General features: G+C 54.4%; 1 long non-coding RNA gene across 1 annotated transcript; it reads left to right on the top strand.

The window, feature by feature from the left end:
* Positions 1-645: 645 nt before the first annotated feature.
* Positions 646-2,691, top strand: LOC103651175 (uncharacterized). Its single transcript, XR_002268185.1, has 2 exons — positions 646-975; positions 2,355-2,691. It is a non-coding gene; the product is annotated as an uncharacterized lncRNA (long non-coding RNA).
* The last annotated feature ends 13,865 nt before the right edge of the window (positions 2,692-16,556 follow it).

The following is a 16,556-nucleotide window of genomic DNA, read 5'->3' as shown; positions in this document are numbered from 1 at the left end:
AGTCCGAGCCCTGGGGTCGGGCGGAGCGGAGTTCGCCGTCTTCCGGGTCTTAGCCCGAGTCCGAGCCCTGGGGTCGGGCGGAGCGGAGTTCGCCGTCTTCCGGGTCCTAGCCCGAGTCCGAGCCCTGGGGTCGGGCGGAGCGGAGTTCGCCGTGGCGCCTTTGGCAAGGCCTAATTGCCTGTCAGACTCACTCTGTCGAGTGGCACTGCAGTCGGAGTGGCGCAGGCGGCGCTGTCCTTCTGTCAGACTGGCCAGTGGAGCGGTGGAGTGACGGCGGTCACCTCGGCTCTGCCGGGGGCGCGTGTCAGGATAGAGGTGTCAGGCCACCTTTGCGTTAAATGCCCCTGCAATTTGGTCAGTCGGTGTGGTGATTTAGTCAAGGTTGCTTCTGAGCGAAGCCAAGGCCTTGGGCAAGCCGGTGATGTGTCCGCCATAAAAAGGGGGCCTCGGGCGAGACGGAAGTCTCTCGAGGTCGGCTGCCTTCGGCCGAGGCTAGGCTCGGGTGAAGCGTGATCGAGTCACTCGTGTGGACTGATCCCTGACTTAATCGTGCCCATCAGGCCTTTGCAGCTTTATGCTGATGGGGGTTACCAGCTGAGAATTAGGCGTCTTGAGGGTACCCCTAATTATGGTCCCCGACACACGTCGTCAGCGCGCGGGTCCCGGCGCTGGGTGTTCATCAGGGACATGCTCCTCCATCGCAGCAAGAGCGAGCCAGGCAGCGGCGCCCGCCGCTAGCAAGCCCGAACGAGCCTGGTCGTTCTCCTCCCCGTCCTAATAATCAGGGAAAGGCTCGCCGCGAGGCTCCGCCCCTATCGCGCGCCGCCAGCGACAGAGAATGCTTGCGGTCCCGGTGGCGAGGATGGCCGGCCGCGGGGGCAGGGCAGGGGCCGGGGCAGGAACGCCATCGATCTGGGGCGCCCCCGGCATCGCAGCTTCTCTCGCCTCCTAGGAAATCACGGAGCTTCCGAACAGGTTCTGTTTAGGAAAACCCCCAGATTCCCTCTATTGTGTTTTCTTAGGACCTGGCAGGAAAACACTTATGATTAACACTATGCTCTTCTGATTCACTGGCACAGTAGTAGTTTGAATAATACTCACTGTCTGTTCTCCCAGTTGCTTCATTTCACCCCGATGACTGATAGATAGGCGTATTGATACTCATATATACATTCAAAAGGGACGACATTTCCTGCTATATAGGTTATATGGAGTCCCTCTTAATAAATTGTACAATCTGAAGTATAGTGTTTCCAAGAGGACTCTACCTCAACCTTGATCGAACTGGGGAGTTACGGATGGGGTTATCATCTTAATGGCATTATCCTATGTTTTGTTTTGTTGGGTTTGACAAATGTTAGATGTTTCTGTATCAATTCTCTCCCCACCGTTTAAGTAGCCTACTGTATTAGTCTTGCATTTGTTTTTCCATGGATGATTGTATAGTCACAAACAAAAGAAGGACGTATATTAGGATCTTTTTATGTCGCTGTGGGTACGAGGTTATGGGGTTAAATTTAATTATTTGCTTTCCAATGAATGGCATATACGTATACAATTGTAGATGCACTTCTACCAGGAAGAAATTTATAGCCGTTGTTGTTAGGTGGCTGGATGCAGCAACATGTAAATGTTGCAACTTGCTATCTCTAGCTTTCATGAAAATAGCCCTTGACAGTTTCAGTTAAGAATGCTAATTGAAAGTTCATGGTTCTGATTTCGGCTAGGAAGATTATGTTACGAGAGATTTTGGAGTCAATTCTGTAATGCCTCATAAGTATAAAGGGATGTGTGATGTGGTCTACGGGTGGACTGGAAGGGTGTGACATCCCATCCAGCATTTGTTAAAGTCTTCCTCAGCATATGAACGGACCAATGATATCCTCTTTCTCAGATTTATGCTACCTGCGGACTGGATTTCTCTTTCAGGATCTATAGGATTGAACAGAACCACTGAACACTGATAATCTCTCTTCCTTAGCATTTGTTACAACCCGATGCACTGGTCTCCTGAAGATCCCATTGTTCAGTATCTGTGTAAAAAGAAATAACAGCAGAGCCTTTTATCCTAAGAAAGTTGGGCTGTCCCGGTGGCGAGGATGGCCGGCCGCGGGGGCAGGGCAGGGGCAGGAACGCCATCCATTTGGGGCACCCCCGGCATCGCAACTTCTCTCGCCTCCTAGGAAATCACGGAGCTTCCGAACAGGTTCTGTTCAGGAAAACCCCCAGATTCCCTCTGTTGTGTTTTCTTAGGACCTGGCAGATTGTGCGCCTGATATTCAGACTCGGATTGGTGTCAGTCAAATGTTGTTCATGCACTGATGCGATCTGAGGTTCTTTCTGCTCCCTCGCAGGGCTCCTACACGATCTACATGAAGATTGTCGGGGATGACAACGAGGAGCTGAGCTGCATCTCGTTTGGGTTCAGCATCAGCTTCGTCGCGTCCGAGCCTGGGCATGAGAGGCAGCCAGCCCATGGATGATTCTGATGAGGACGAGACTGATGATTCCGATGAGGACGAGACAGATGAAACCAATTGCCTTTTAATGGTCTATGTTATCATTCAAAATTGTCTTATGTTGACACTATGTATATATGCTATTCACAATAATAGAGCCATTCATACTGTTGGGCGCCTTGGATGAACTATCTTTTCTTCAACAAAGATGGAGCTCATGCAGATTGATTTAGTCCCTTTCTTGCAACGTAACCGTGGCTGACCAGGGATCGAACTTTGGATCTATTGAGCAGAATGCCTAGCCTTCCACCCTCTAGCCAACATGACTAACATTGAATTGTGTACAGCTTCAACTAAGACGTCTTTTGTGTTTAACCCACCGTCCACTCTGTATGCTCACTGAGTCTAGAAAAACATTTATAGCTTGGCCCCTGATCTTTTTGGAATTTGGGACGCAGTCCAGGAAATAAAGAAAATAGGGAAAAGGAGTTTAGAAATTGATTTTTAGTTTAAAAATAATTGCAGAAACCCATTTAATTCATGGAAATTTCATATTAAATCCAAATGAGTTCATTCCAATTTCTATAATTCTATAATATTATTTTTATCACATAATACCTCTGTTTTGTCATGAAAACAACAATAAAATTGATTTCCTAATTAATCCTATATCAAATACATAGAAACTTTGGAAATTCGTAACTTCCCCATTTTAATTCCAAATTGAATCGTTCCAGTTGTGTTAGTCTCGTATGAATATTTACTACGCAGTAACAACATTGATTATACCATGTTTCATACTTTTATAATTAGATATTTATTTATCCTATGTTAATTGGGTTAATCTATGTCTATTGGATTAATTTATTTAATATATTAATATAGTATTCTAACTTTATGGTTATACGATGTTTGACCATTACTCTTGCAAACATACACTTACCTTTTTGTTTAAGCAAAAGCGTATGGTGGTACGTGTCCGATGACTAACGATGTACGAGAGAATTTCTTCCGGTATGTGTGTTGGAACTTGCTCTCACTCGCAAGGGGGGCCAACAAGGGTGAACAGTGACGTTAACAGGGTTACGCGCTAGATGGCAATATCTCTGTTAATCTGGCCTCCCACGGGCACTGTGTGGGGGTATTTATAGGTACCTGAGCGCCCAGCGCCTTGAGCTAAGGACGCATGTGCCCTCAGCTACCTAGGTTATCCCCAGAATATTCCCATAAAGCAGGGTTACAGACTGTAATTACAGGGATGCCTTTACAAATTAGGCCCGTAACACGCGGCGGCCACGCAGGGCCCGTTACAATGGGCCGGATCACATGTGGGCCTCTGAGCTGGACGAGGCCGCACTGTGGGATGACGCCGTCGCAGGCCTTCGTCTGGTGCCGAATCGAGCGAAGGGTGTCCCTGCCCGTTTTGTCTCTGTCAGACCAGCGACTGCAGCGAAGGCCTCGAGCGAAGGGTGGCGTCCTTGCCTTCGCCCAACATTTGCCCTCCGAGGGACCAGTTCGACAAAGTCACCTGGTGCCGAAGACGTCGCTAGATGGCGGAGACGCTGCCCTCGCTCGAAGTGGTTCCGCGGGGGTTTTTGACATGACCGTTGATTGACAGCGTACTGTTGGATTGCGGGTTTCCCGAAGCGCCGCGCACTGTTGGATTGTGGGTTTCCCGAAGAGCCGCGCCCTGTCTATAAAAGGGGGCGGGGTCGGCGCTTTTTGAACTTCACTTTCCGCGCTCCGTGAAAACCCTAGCCGCCTTTTTCACCGTCTTGCTGCTCGTCTGCCCGCCGTGCTCTTGTTCGCCGGAGATCTGGCTCGAGTGAAGCAGACCGCCCGCCGCCGCCGACGGTACGTAGCGATGCCGACCTCCTCTTCTTCCGCTGCCGCTACGCCGCCGGCCGACCCCTCGCCGCCGGCCGCCGCCTCGCCACCGGCCGACGCCTCGTCTGAGGAGACGCTGAGTAGTTTGATGGCGGAGGAGTTGCGCGCCGGCGATTCTGTTGATTTTGGCATGTCGCGGATGTCGTCGGTCCGCGTGCAAGATATGCAGCGGTTGGGTTACTTCGGCGGCGGCGTTGCTCGTGTCCCGGGGACGGAGGAAGTCCCCGAGCCGAAGGGCGAGTTGGTTGTGTTCGAGGCGTTCTTCGCCGCCGGTCTCCGCCTGCCTGCGCACCGATTTGTTGGCGAAGTCCTACGCAGGTTTAACGTTCAGATACATTAGCTGACACTGAATGTCGTGGTGGCTCTGTCGAAGTATGTCTGGGCGACGACTTCGTACGGCGGACAGCCATCGGTCGAAGTCTTTGCGAAGTATTATTGTTTGCACTGGCAGAAGAGGATGATTGGAGATGAAGTTGCTCAGTTTGGGTCCTGCACGTTTACGCCGAAGACCGGCAAGACCACGATGCAGGTAGTCGAGTTGGTTCCTTGTGCCTGCAACAAGTGGGGCAACTGGAATGAGTTTTGGTTTTACGTTGCTGAGGGTACCGTCGAAAACCATGAGGGACTCCCCATGTCCGAGATGTGTTCTCATTTTTACTCAGCGTACCTGCCCTTTGAAGTGGCAGAGGAGGATGCGGACGAAGGGGCCCTTCGGTGCGCCGCCGGCCTGAGCAGTGGGTGCGATTTGGTTGAAGAATTTGTGGCATACGAGGTATGGCCCTTGGCACATGGCTGGGCGTTGGGCGAAGTGTGCCCTCGCCAGATGCCTTTCCATGGTGGAAGGGTGGTGCGAAGTCCCGCCTTCGCGCTGAACCTGCAAAGCCGCGATCCGGCCACCTTTGTGCGTGAGGCGGAGGATGGGGCGGTGCGGCTCGTTGGTCGTTACGTGCCGAGGACAGAGGGCCAGCGCAGCTAGGATATCCGCGGGTCGAATGACCGTTTGAACAGGGTTTTTGAATTGAATCAATTGCCGTATGACGGCTATCCTGGTCAAGACGATGTGGACCGCCGTGGGAAGAAACCGGTGGTGGAGACTAGAGACGACCCTGCGCTGGCGGCCGCCCCATCCTCTAAAAAGAGGAAATTAGGTACTGCTATGGGAGGACTTGGGGTTTCCGATGGTTTTGCTAGAGAGTTGATGAGGACATGCGCGGCCCTGGGGGGAAGGATGTCTTCGCCCGAGCTCCGGGAGTCTTCGGCTCGGATGCTGAGGGTTACCGGGGGTTGTTGGCCTAGGAATGTTCCTATCCCCCGCGCGGCCGGCGAAGACTTTTTTCATCTCGCATGGTTCGTGAATGGAGAGTTTTTCTGTACGGGCGGAATATTGCTGCTGTTGTGTCAGCAGTGATGGACAAGGATCGCCAGGGAGCTGCACAAAAGCGCCAGGCGGTTGTCAGGCTTCATGAAGCCAGGCCGAAGAGGCAGCGGGGGGCTGCGATGGCTGCGGCCCCCGGCGGAGGCAAGCCGCCGCTGGCGGCGAAGTCGGGCGTCCCTGCATCTAGCAAGGCGCCGGAGGCAGCGGCAGGCGCCAGAGGCTCCAAATCGACGAAGGCTGTGCCGCCGTCCAGCAGAGTGGCGGAGGTCGCGAAGGCGGCCCGAGTGTTGCCGTCGTCCGGCAAGCGTGTCGCCGACTTCGCCACCGATATTAGTGTGGACGACTATCTTGGTGGTAAGACGTTGGCTCGGTTCTCTCTTTTTTTTAAATTCGTTGATGCATCGCAGGGTCGGACGAAGGCCAACTTGCTATAGTTGCGTCTGCCACGGCGACCGCGACAGCTACCGTAGTGCCGAAGGCGAAGGGCGGGGCTCTTAGCGCCGGAGGCGAGATGTCGGCACTCGCGGCCGTCAGGGATGAGGCGGGCGCTGCGTCCCGCCGGCTGAAGGAGGTGACGGAGGCGCTAAGTCAGGTCTGCTGAGCTGGACTTCATTTTTTTGGTCGGCTTGCTGGGGCCGCGGTCTTACGTGTGTTCTACAGGTGGCTGACTTCGCCAACCGCACAGCATCGGGGGCCCTCACGGCAGTTGTGTCTGCCGAAGTCGAGAGACTTCGGACACAACATGCTGACGCCGTCCGTGAAAAATCGGCCGCCGACAGCAAGTGCCGCAAGCTGGCGGACAAGGTGGCCGCGCTGGAGGGAGAGAAGGCTGACCTCCGGCGCCAATTGGCGGGGGAGAGGAGGGAGACCAACGAGGCCCTCGTCAAGGCGCAGGCTGCGCAGGCGGAGGCTAATCTGGCGCGGGCGGAGGGCAATCTTGCCAGGGAGCGCGCCGAGCAGGTGCAGGAGCGGCTCATCGCCCTGGAGAGCCGCGTGGAGAGGGCTGAGGCCGCGACGCGCGCGGAGGCCGAGCGGACGCGCAAACAGCTTATGGATTCGTACCATGAGCTGGGCGCGCGGACCGATGACTTTGAAGTGCCGGAGCGAGAGCCCGGACTTCGCTGCCTGGAGTGGGTGCAGGAGGAGTTGCAGGCACTCCCCACTATCGTGGAGGGGTTTATGTCGTATGCCTCCCTGGTCACCTGCGAGGGGGCGATGAACGCGCTCTCTTGCGAAGGGTGCCGGCACTTCGAGGTCTTCGACCAAGTCGACGAAGACTTTGAGCGAGATATCTACAAGGTTGAGGACCCCATAGTGAAGGAATCCGCCGGAGCCATCTACGACCGGATGTGGGGTCCGCACGGTCGCGAGGTGGTTAGGGAGCGGGCCGAAACGGCGAGGGCTCAGGTAACGTTTGGCGTTTGTTTGGAGTTTTCTGGATGTGGGCTATATGTGGTTTTTGCTGAATTTGCGTGCTATGACTTAGGCGGCGCGTGGCGAGAGGGTGGATGACTTCGGGGCGTTGAACAGCGCGCTGCCTGACCTGGAGCCGACCCCGGCGGAGGCCGTGTCCGGGGCCGCCCTGGAGCCGCCCCCGGAGACCGCAGAAGGCGCACCGGATACCTCCGCATCCGCTGCGGCCGGCGGAGACCTGCCCCCAGAGACCGTCGAAGGCGCGCCTGATGCCCCCGCAGCCGCTGCGCCGAGTGCTGAAGATCCTGCGACGGTGGCGGCGGAGGCGACAGCGGAGGCAATGGCGGAGGCAACGGCGGAGGCTCCGCAGGTGGCGTAGTGGGTGTAGATAGATAGGGAATTTTGGATATGTTGCTGAATTTTGGTTGCTGCGCAGGTTCAAGATTTTGGGCCTGCGCACGCAACCGCCACTACTAATGTGATGGGTCTGCATCTGAGTTTTCTGATTTTGCTGACTCTGGGAGCTCGGTTGAGTGGACTGAGGAGTCGTCGTCGGAGGACTTGGACTACTTTGCGGCCTTGGATGTGGCTGCGGCGGAGGCTTCACCGCACGCCGCGGACACAGAAGATGTGCCTGGTCCTAGCACCGGGCGCCGGCGGCGAAGGGCGGTTGCGAAGCGTAGAGTTAGTGGGGCGGAGGGAGGTCGGCTTCGTGTGAGCAGGGCTGGCCGGCAGGAACTGTTGTCTTTGCCGGCCGCCGAGAGTACAGGTGAAGGGGAACTGCGAAGTCTTTTTGCGGGTGAGGAGCTTAGGATAATGTTATTTAATTATAGGGAGATGGGAATTATTCCTAAGGTTGAGCCGATGTAGAGTGTGGTGCCCTCGCTTGTATATGTGTAAAGGCTTGTTTGATGAGGTTGTGCGCCCTCGTTTGTCTATGCCTGCGAAGGCGTTGTGTACTTGGTCTGGTGTGTTTTGTTATGCTGTGCTGGTGCGCGTATAGTCGGTCTTGGCGCGGACAGTTTGATGTTGTCGTTTTTGCTTTTGTTGTGCTAGTCTTCGCGGTAGACTTCGGTTTTTTCGCACTTGTTGTGCTAGTGCGGCTGCACCCTTAGGCGACTTCTGCGCGGATAGTCTTCGCGGTAGACTTCGGTTTTTTCGCACTTGTTGTGCTAGTCCGGCTGCACCCTTAGGCGACTTCTGCGCGGATAGTCTTCGCGGAAGACTTCGGTTTTTTCGCACTTGTTGTGCTAGTCCGGCTGCACCCTTAGGCGACTTCTGCGCGGATTTGTCGCACGCGAGGGTGGCTAGCGCTTAGCCTCGTGGTGACCTCGTATTGGTCGAATGTCGAAGACCGTCGTCGCGGTCTTTTTTCGACGCATGTTTTTGCGGGGGATTTTTCACACATATATTACATGGCTCCGCCTCGTTAAAAACCTCACCCCCCGGGAGGAAAAGAGTGCGGACCGGTATAAGATTGTTTTTGCGAATTACAAGGGCGAAATCAGCCCTGATGAGTCAAACAAAAAATTTGCGGAGGTTGTCGATGTTCCAGGAGTGCTCCAGGTCTTCGCCGTTTGGTGTTGTGAGCCTGTAAGCGCTGGGGAAGCTTTCGTCTTGACTATAAAGGGGCCCTCCCACTTGGGCTCCAGCTTGCCCCTGGACTCTGTCCGAGTTGTTCGGACGAGTACGAGGTCCCCTTCGCTGAATTCCCTCGGGATGACGGCGTGGTCGCGCCATGCTTTTGTCTGGGCTTGGTATTTGTTTAGGGCCTGCAGGGCGAAGACTCGGTCTCCGTCAATGAGATCCTTTGAAGTTGGCTCGTCCACGTCGGGGACGGCTGACGGAACTGTTCGCGGGGACCCATGTTTTATTTCTTGTGGGGTCATGGCCTCCGATCCGTATAGAAGGCGGAAAGGAGTAAACCCGGTCGCCCTGCACTCAGTCGTGTTCAGTGCCCAGACTGCCTCGGGTAACAAATCGGTCCATCTGCCCTTTTTTTCATCGAGGAGCATCTTTTTGACAGCTGTGAAGATTTTCCCATTGGCGCGTTCCACAACTCCGTTGGACTGCGGATGATAGACTGAGGCGAAGGCAAGCTTGGTGCCAATGGAGAAGCAAAAATCCTTGAAGTCTTGGCTGTCAAACTGCTTGCCGTTGTCAACTGTTAGTTCAGACGGTACTCCGAAGCGGCAAACGATGTTTTGCCAAAAGAATTTCTGGGCAGTTTTTGACGTTATTGTGGAAACAGCCCTTGCCTCGATCCATTTGGTGAAGTACTCGACAGCGACGAAGGCGAACTTAAGGTTCCCCTGAGCGGTGGGCAGGGGCCCGACAATGTCCAGGCCCCAGCGCTGGAGAGGCCATGTGTGGGCGATCAGCTTTGTATACTGCGAGGGGCTGCCTGACCGAGGAGAAAACTTCTGGCAGGCTTCGCAGGACCTTGTGACCCGATTTGCGGCGCAGATCATTGCGGGCCAGTAAAAGCCTTGGCGGATCACCTTAGCAGCTAGGGCCCTTGGCCCTGCGTGCGAGCCGCACGTGCCACTGTGGACTTCGCGTAGGATCTGGATGCCTTCGGTTTCGGTGACGCACTTAAGCATTGGCTGACTGACCCCTTTCTTGTAGAGTTGGCCTTCAATCAGTGCGAAGTCTCGGCTTCGATGTCTGAGGCGCTTGGCCTCACTGATGTCGGTTGGATGATAGTACCCCTGTAGGAACAGGGTTATTGGTGCCCGCCAGTCTTCGGTCATGATAAGGTTGACTATGCGGTGGCCCTCGCTGTCATTAGTTATTTGGAGCCCTTTGGGGCTCCGGACGGCTGGCGTGCCGATGACATGAAAGAACACGTCGGAGGGCAAGGACTCGCCCCTGGCGGCGGCCTTGGCCAATGCGTCGGCCTCTTCGTTCTTGGCCCGATCCACATGCTGCAAGGTGAATCCCTTGAATTGTCTCTCGAGGCTCCGGATGGCCGCGAGGTATTGCATAAGCGCGGGGTCCTTTGCTGCATAGTCTTTCTCGACTTGACCGGCAACTACCTTGGAGTCTGTTTTGATGATGCAGGTGGTGACTCCGAGGGCCCTTAGCTTGCGGAGGCCGAGGATGACTGCTTCGTATTCTGCTATATTATTTGTGCATCTGTCGGATTCCAGAGTGAAGCTGAGGCGTGCTGCATATCTGTGCTTGACCCCGACTGGTGAGGTGATGACTGCAGCGGCGCCCGCCCCCGCATGGCACCATGCGCCGTCGCAATGGATCGTCCAAACCTTCTCTGCGGACTAGTCTGGCTGTGTTGTTGGCCCGGTCCAGTCGACGATGAAGTCTGCCAGGACTTGTGATTTGATGGCTGTCCTGGGCACGAAGCTGATGTGGTAGCCAGAGAGTTCGGCCGCCCACTTGGCAATCCTCACCGATGCCTCCGGGTTTCTGAACAATTCGCCGAGTCCCCTGTCTGAGGTGACTCGGACCTTGAATGCTTCGAAGTAATGGCGCAATTTGCGCGAAGACATGACGACTGCGTAGGCAATCTTCTCCAGCTCTGTCATGTTGCACTTGGACGGTGTCAACACTTCGGAGACATAGTAAACAGGGCACTGCCTGACCACGCCCTCAACTGTCTGCTCCTGCACTAGTGCCGCGCTGACCGCATGCGGCGAAGCCGCGACGTAGAGCAACAGGGGGAGCGAGGAGTCGGGGCTTGTGAGGACGGCCAACTCTGTCAGGTACTGTTTTAATGAGGCGAAGGCCGCCGCCTGCTCTGGTCCCCAGGCGAAGTCTTTTGCACCACGGAGTGTTTTGAGGAAGGGGAGACTTCGCTCGGCGGACCTGGAGATGAATCTGTTGAGAGCGACCAATCTGCCTGTCAGGCGCTGGACGTCTCTGGCGGACTGTGGAGGTGTCATGCTTATGATGGCCTGAATCTTGGTTGGGTTGGCCTCGATGCCACGGTGTGATACCAGGTAGCCCAATATTTTGCCTTGGCGAACGCCGAAGACGCACTTTTCCGGGTTAAGGCGGAGTCGTGCGTCTCGCATGTTCGCGAATGTCTCGGCGAGGTCGGCGAGATGGTCCTCCTTGCTCCTGCTGGCGACGACAATGTCATCCACATATGTGAATATATTTCTGCCAACTTGCCCTTCGAGCACTGTTTTGGTAAGCCTGGAGAAGGTGGACCCGGCGTTCTTGAGTCCCTCCGGCATTCTGATGAAGCAATATGTGCCGAAGGGTGTTATAAAGCTGGTGCTAGCCTTGTCTTCCTCTTTCATGTATATCTGGTGGTAACCGGAGAAGCAGTCGAGGAGAGACATGACCTCGCATCCGGCCGCGCTATCGACTATTTTGTCGATCCGCGGCAACGGGAAATTGTCCTTTGGGCAGGCCTTGTTGAGACTGGTGAAGTCGATGCACATTCGCCACTTCCCGCTTTTTTTCTGTACCATTACAACATTGGAGAGCCACGTAGGATAAGCCACGGGCTCGATGAATTTGGCTTCCAGGAGGCGGTGCACCTCCGCCTTGGCGGCCTCTGTCTTCTCGTCGGACATTTTGCGAAGCCTCTGCTTTTTTGGTCGCACCGAAGGGTCAATTCCCAAGCTGTGCTCAATTATGGATCGGCTGACTCCGACCAGATCGAGGGCAGACCAGGCGAAGACATCCTTATTCTTGGTTAGGCAGCAGAGGAGTTTCTCCTCTTCATGCGAAGTGAGGTCTTCGCTGATAGTGACTGTCTGCTTGGGCGTGGCCTGATCGAGGGGGACAGTCTTGGTCCCGTCGTTGCTCTGCAGCTGTGCCTTGTCGTGCTGCTTATTGGTTGGGCTGGCGGGCGCAGGGACCTCGCACTGTGCCGTGAGGCAGTGCACGTTTCTCTGACCGGGCACGAAGTCTCACTCTATGTTGCGCGCAGTCTGTTGATTGTCGTGGACCGTAATGACGCCTAACGGACCTGGTATCTTCATACATAGGTACAGTCCGTGAATGGCTGCTTCGAACTTATTGATGGAGCCTCGACCCATGATGGCATTGTATGGATATACCATGTCCACGATATCAAAGGTTACTTGCTCACTTCGGGCATTGGGTGCTACACCGAAGGAGAGAGGCAGCTCTATTTTACCGACAGGAAAGGTGCCCTTGCCGCCGAAGCCATACAACGGGTTGTCCGAAGGCTTGAGCAGGCTGTGGCTTATGCCCATGCGATCGAAGGCATGGAGGAAGATGATGTCCGCCTGACTGCCATTGTCAACTAGGACTTTGTGCAGGTCCCAGCCTGCCACGCTACAATTGATAACCATGGCGTCGCAGTGGGGGGCGCTGCGTAGGTCGACGTCTCGTGCGTCGAAGGTTAACGGTATGTGGGACCACTTTGTCTGCACGACTGGGCCGATGACGGCGACGTGGTTGATGCTGCGGTAGTGGTCCTGCTTCTGCCGCTTTGTGTCGAAGTCAGTGCTGGACCCCCCAGTTATCATGTGAATGACTCTGCGATATGGCTGATCGGCGAAGTCTTCCTGCTTTGGAGCATGGGGGATGTTTTGATGTTGTTGGTGTGGTGGTGGGGGTGGGGGAGGTACGATTTGTACTTCCGGATGGTGTTGGTAAGCGTGGTGCGGTGGATGCGGGGCGGGGGCGTGGATATATGGTGGAGGGGGTTGCTGGTAAGTGTGTGCGACAACTCTGGGGTTGTCGGCAGGCTGCGCCCGTGCCATCCTGTCTCTGGTGGCCTTCGTTTCTGGGCAGTCTTTGGTTTGGTGGGCGCAGTCTTCGCCATGGAAGAGGCAGTAGAATCGGCGCGGCGGCTGCGCCCGCCCCCGACCCCTACCGCGAGTTCCATTTCCGCGGCCCTGGGGGGATACTCCTGGCGACGAGGGGCATCAGCAGCGGGGTGCTGGTTGGCGATATTGTGCACTTGTTGTTGATTGCGGCCGTCTCGACCGGAGTCCGGCTGCGGAGTCCTCGTCCACGTGCGGCTGGACTGTGGGGCATCTTTTGGCTTCCTTTGGAACTCAACCTTGCGCTGGTGGAGCTCTTCGGATTTGGCGTACTTTTCAAACAGCTGATATAATTCCTGGAGGTTCTTGGGCGGATCTCTGATGCAGTGGCTGTAAAGGACACCGGCGCGAAGGCCACTGATAGCGTAGTGGATAGCGATCTGATCATCGACTGAGGGCAGCTGTGACTTGAGTGTTAAAAATTTGCGGTAATACTCCCGTAGAGTCTCCTTTTCCAGCTGCTTGCAGAGTGAGAGTTCGGCCAATGCGTCGGTGTCTAGGCGGTACCCTTGGAAGTTGAGCAGGAACTTGTCCCTGAGGCTTCTCCAGGAATCAATGGACAGCGGAGGCAATCTGGTGAACCAGGTGAGAGTTGGGCCCTCTAGGGCGATGATGAAAGACTTCGCCATTGTGGCGTCGTCCCCTCCGGAAGATGCAACGGCGACCTGATAACTCATTATGTATTGCGCCGGGTCGGTGCTGCCGTTGTACTTGGGATAGGTCCCTGCTCGGAAGTTAGTTGGCCAAGGCGTCACTTGCAGGTGTGGCGCCAGGGGGCTTCGCTCGTCGAGATAGTTGACCCCTTGGAATGGCGCGGCGTGCTGGAAGGTGTGGTCGCGCTGGGGGAACCGCGGGTCTTCCGGTTGTGCGCGGTGTTGCAGGGGTGGCCCATGCTGCAAGCCGAGGTGGCCTTCGCGCGTGTCTTCCAGTTGTGCGCGCTGCTGGAGGGGTGGCCCTTGCTGCAGGCCAAGGTGGCCTTCGCGCTGCATCAGCGCGATCTCCCGCTCGAGGTCTTGGGCCTTCTGCTCTTCGTCCCGTATCATTTGCCGCACTTTGGCTAGTGCGGACACACGCTGGCGCTTGGCCTCCAGTATCTCTTTCTGCCTCTGGAGATTGCGGTTCTTGAGGCGCAGGGCGCGCAGCTGTAGCTGTTTTTCCGCTGAGACGTCGAGGACTTCACCATCCTCGGTGAGGTCCGCGCCCTCTAGTGGGGCGAAGCCTGGGGGTGGCTGCGATTGTCCTTCAGGGCCGCAGGTACGGAGAGTGTCGTCTTCGCAGGTGCGGGGAACGTTGTCTTCAGTGGCCTCTTGGTGGGTGGATTGGGTGAGGGCGAGGGCCTTGCCCTTTCTTGCGGCAAGCAGTGCTGCCTTCGCAGCCTCGTCAGCCTTCGGGTTAGCTCTCTTGGGTGCCATCGCGGGTGGTTTTCTCGTAGCACGAACGGTGGGCGCCAAATGTTGGAACTTGCTCTCACTCACAAGGGGGGCCAACAAGGGTGAACAGTGACGTTAACAGGGTTACGCGCTAGATGGCAATAGCTCTGTTAATCTGGCCTCCAACGGGCACTGTGCGGGGGTATTTATAGGTACCTGAGCGCCCAGCGCCTTTAGCTAAGGACGCATGTGCCCTCAGCTACCTAGGTTATCCCCAGAATATTCCTATAAAGCAGGGTTACAGACTGTAATTACAGGGATGCCTTTACAAATTAGGCCCGTAACACACGGCGGCCACGCAGGGCCCGTTACAATGGGCCGGATCACACGTGGGCCTCTGAGCTGGACGGGGCCGCACTGTGGGATGACGCCGTCGCAGGCCTTCGTTTGGTGCCGAATCGAGCGAAGGGTGTCCCTGCCCGTTTTGTCTCTGTCAGACCAGCGACTGCAGCGAAGGCCTCGAGCGAAGGGTGGCGTCCTTGCCTTCGCCCCAACAATGTGTAAAACGTGCTCTCCAATAATGAGACCATACAAATCGTGATATATATCAAAGTCTGCATGATACTGATGGTTGTAATGTAGTGGTGAAACAGATAGATTATAAATAACAAAATTTATGTATGGCCAGAATCACAAATTGATTATGAAACATTTTCTCATACGGTATAACACATATTTTGTATATAAGTTATCGTAGTATACTGGTATTATATATTCCTGTTGCAACGCACGGGCATTCAGCTATCATGTATAGAAGTCTGCACGGTACTGTTGGTTGCAATGTAGTGATGAAATAGTTAGATTGAAATAACAAAATTTATGTATGGCTAGGATCACAAATTAATTACGAAACATTTTCACATAACAGTATAACACACATTTGTTCATAAGTTATCATGATATTAAATGTTTCCGTTGCAACGCACGGGCACCCACCTATATGTGTTTATGTCTACATCTATGACAGGAAACACATCTACTACATCTCTCTCCAAGCTCACTTGCTACCATTGCACAATGCGTAGTAGTAGATAAGTATCACCGATATTCTTGAATTATATTTTTGGATGGAGGTAATATTATTTAAAGAAGAGCTTTGCATGCTATTTATTTTGTTTGAATAATGCATTATACTTAAATTCCCTTTTTTGCATGTGTGAAATTTTTTCTTCGTAATATTTTTTCCATGGATCAGACTTGTGAGTCATTTTCATAAACCAACGACAAGCATGAATCCATGTTTCCTACTTCAAACCCCGAACAAACTCCATGAGCAGGAGGCACTCGCGTTGTCATCGCTCATCGATGACGAGAAGAAGCTTGACGACTGTCAGTTCGACCTCTAAAAGCAGTCTTACGTGGTCGCATGCGCCGCTGTGTACGACAAGCTCCCGCGAAGCCGCCGCTTGGACGCGGTCTAGAGCAGCTGCACCGCGCTGTCCATCGTTAAGCAGGGGGGCCTCATGGTTGTCGCCAATGTCGACGACTCTCGGGTTGTTCTGGACGCCGCATCCGACGACGACGCCATCACGCCGTCCAGCTCATCGTCCACCTGAAGCCCAACCTGCCACGTAAGTCGCTACTGACCGGACATGAATTCTTGTGCGCTGGGACGATGGACGTTGCTGACGTTGTGTGAGTGTCCTCGAACATGATGTATGTAGTGGAATAGCGCATCCGGTGGTGCAACGGCCAGGGGTACTACCTCGCTGATGAGCCCGGGGTGCACTTCGTTTGGCAGCCCAACCAAGAGTCATCGGTACTCGTCATGTCGCGTGCGTTCGACGACTACTATATCGAGGATTGTGGTGTCTCTTGGCGCCGGACGAGGTGACACAGAGGAGGATCGACAACAGTGACCAGTTCGTCATCCTCGCCACCGTCAGGGTAGCTTTTGTGCCGGCCTACCTTTAATTCTCTTCGCAAACACATACACACTTACCTTTTTGTTTAAGCAAGAGAATATGGTGGTGCGTGCCTGATGACTAACGATGTACGAGGGAATTTTTCCGGCATGTGTGGAACGTGTTCTCCAATGATGAGACCATACAAATCGTGGCATATATTGAAGTCTGCATGATACTGATGGTTGCAATGTAGTGGTGAAATAACTAGGTTAAAATAACAAAATTTATGTATGGCTAGGATCACAAATTGATTATGAAATATTTTCTCATAACAATATAACACAGATTTTGTATATAAGTTATCGTAGTATACTTGT

Source organism: Zea mays, chromosome 3 (genome assembly GCF_902167145.1).
Source record: "Zea mays cultivar B73 chromosome 3, Zm-B73-REFERENCE-NAM-5.0, whole genome shotgun sequence".
In the NCBI taxonomy this organism is placed as follows: domain Eukaryota; kingdom Viridiplantae; phylum Streptophyta; class Magnoliopsida; order Poales; family Poaceae; genus Zea; species Zea mays.
The sequence above is the reverse complement of the archived record's forward strand: the minus strand, read 5'-3'. Positions and strand labels throughout refer to the sequence as shown.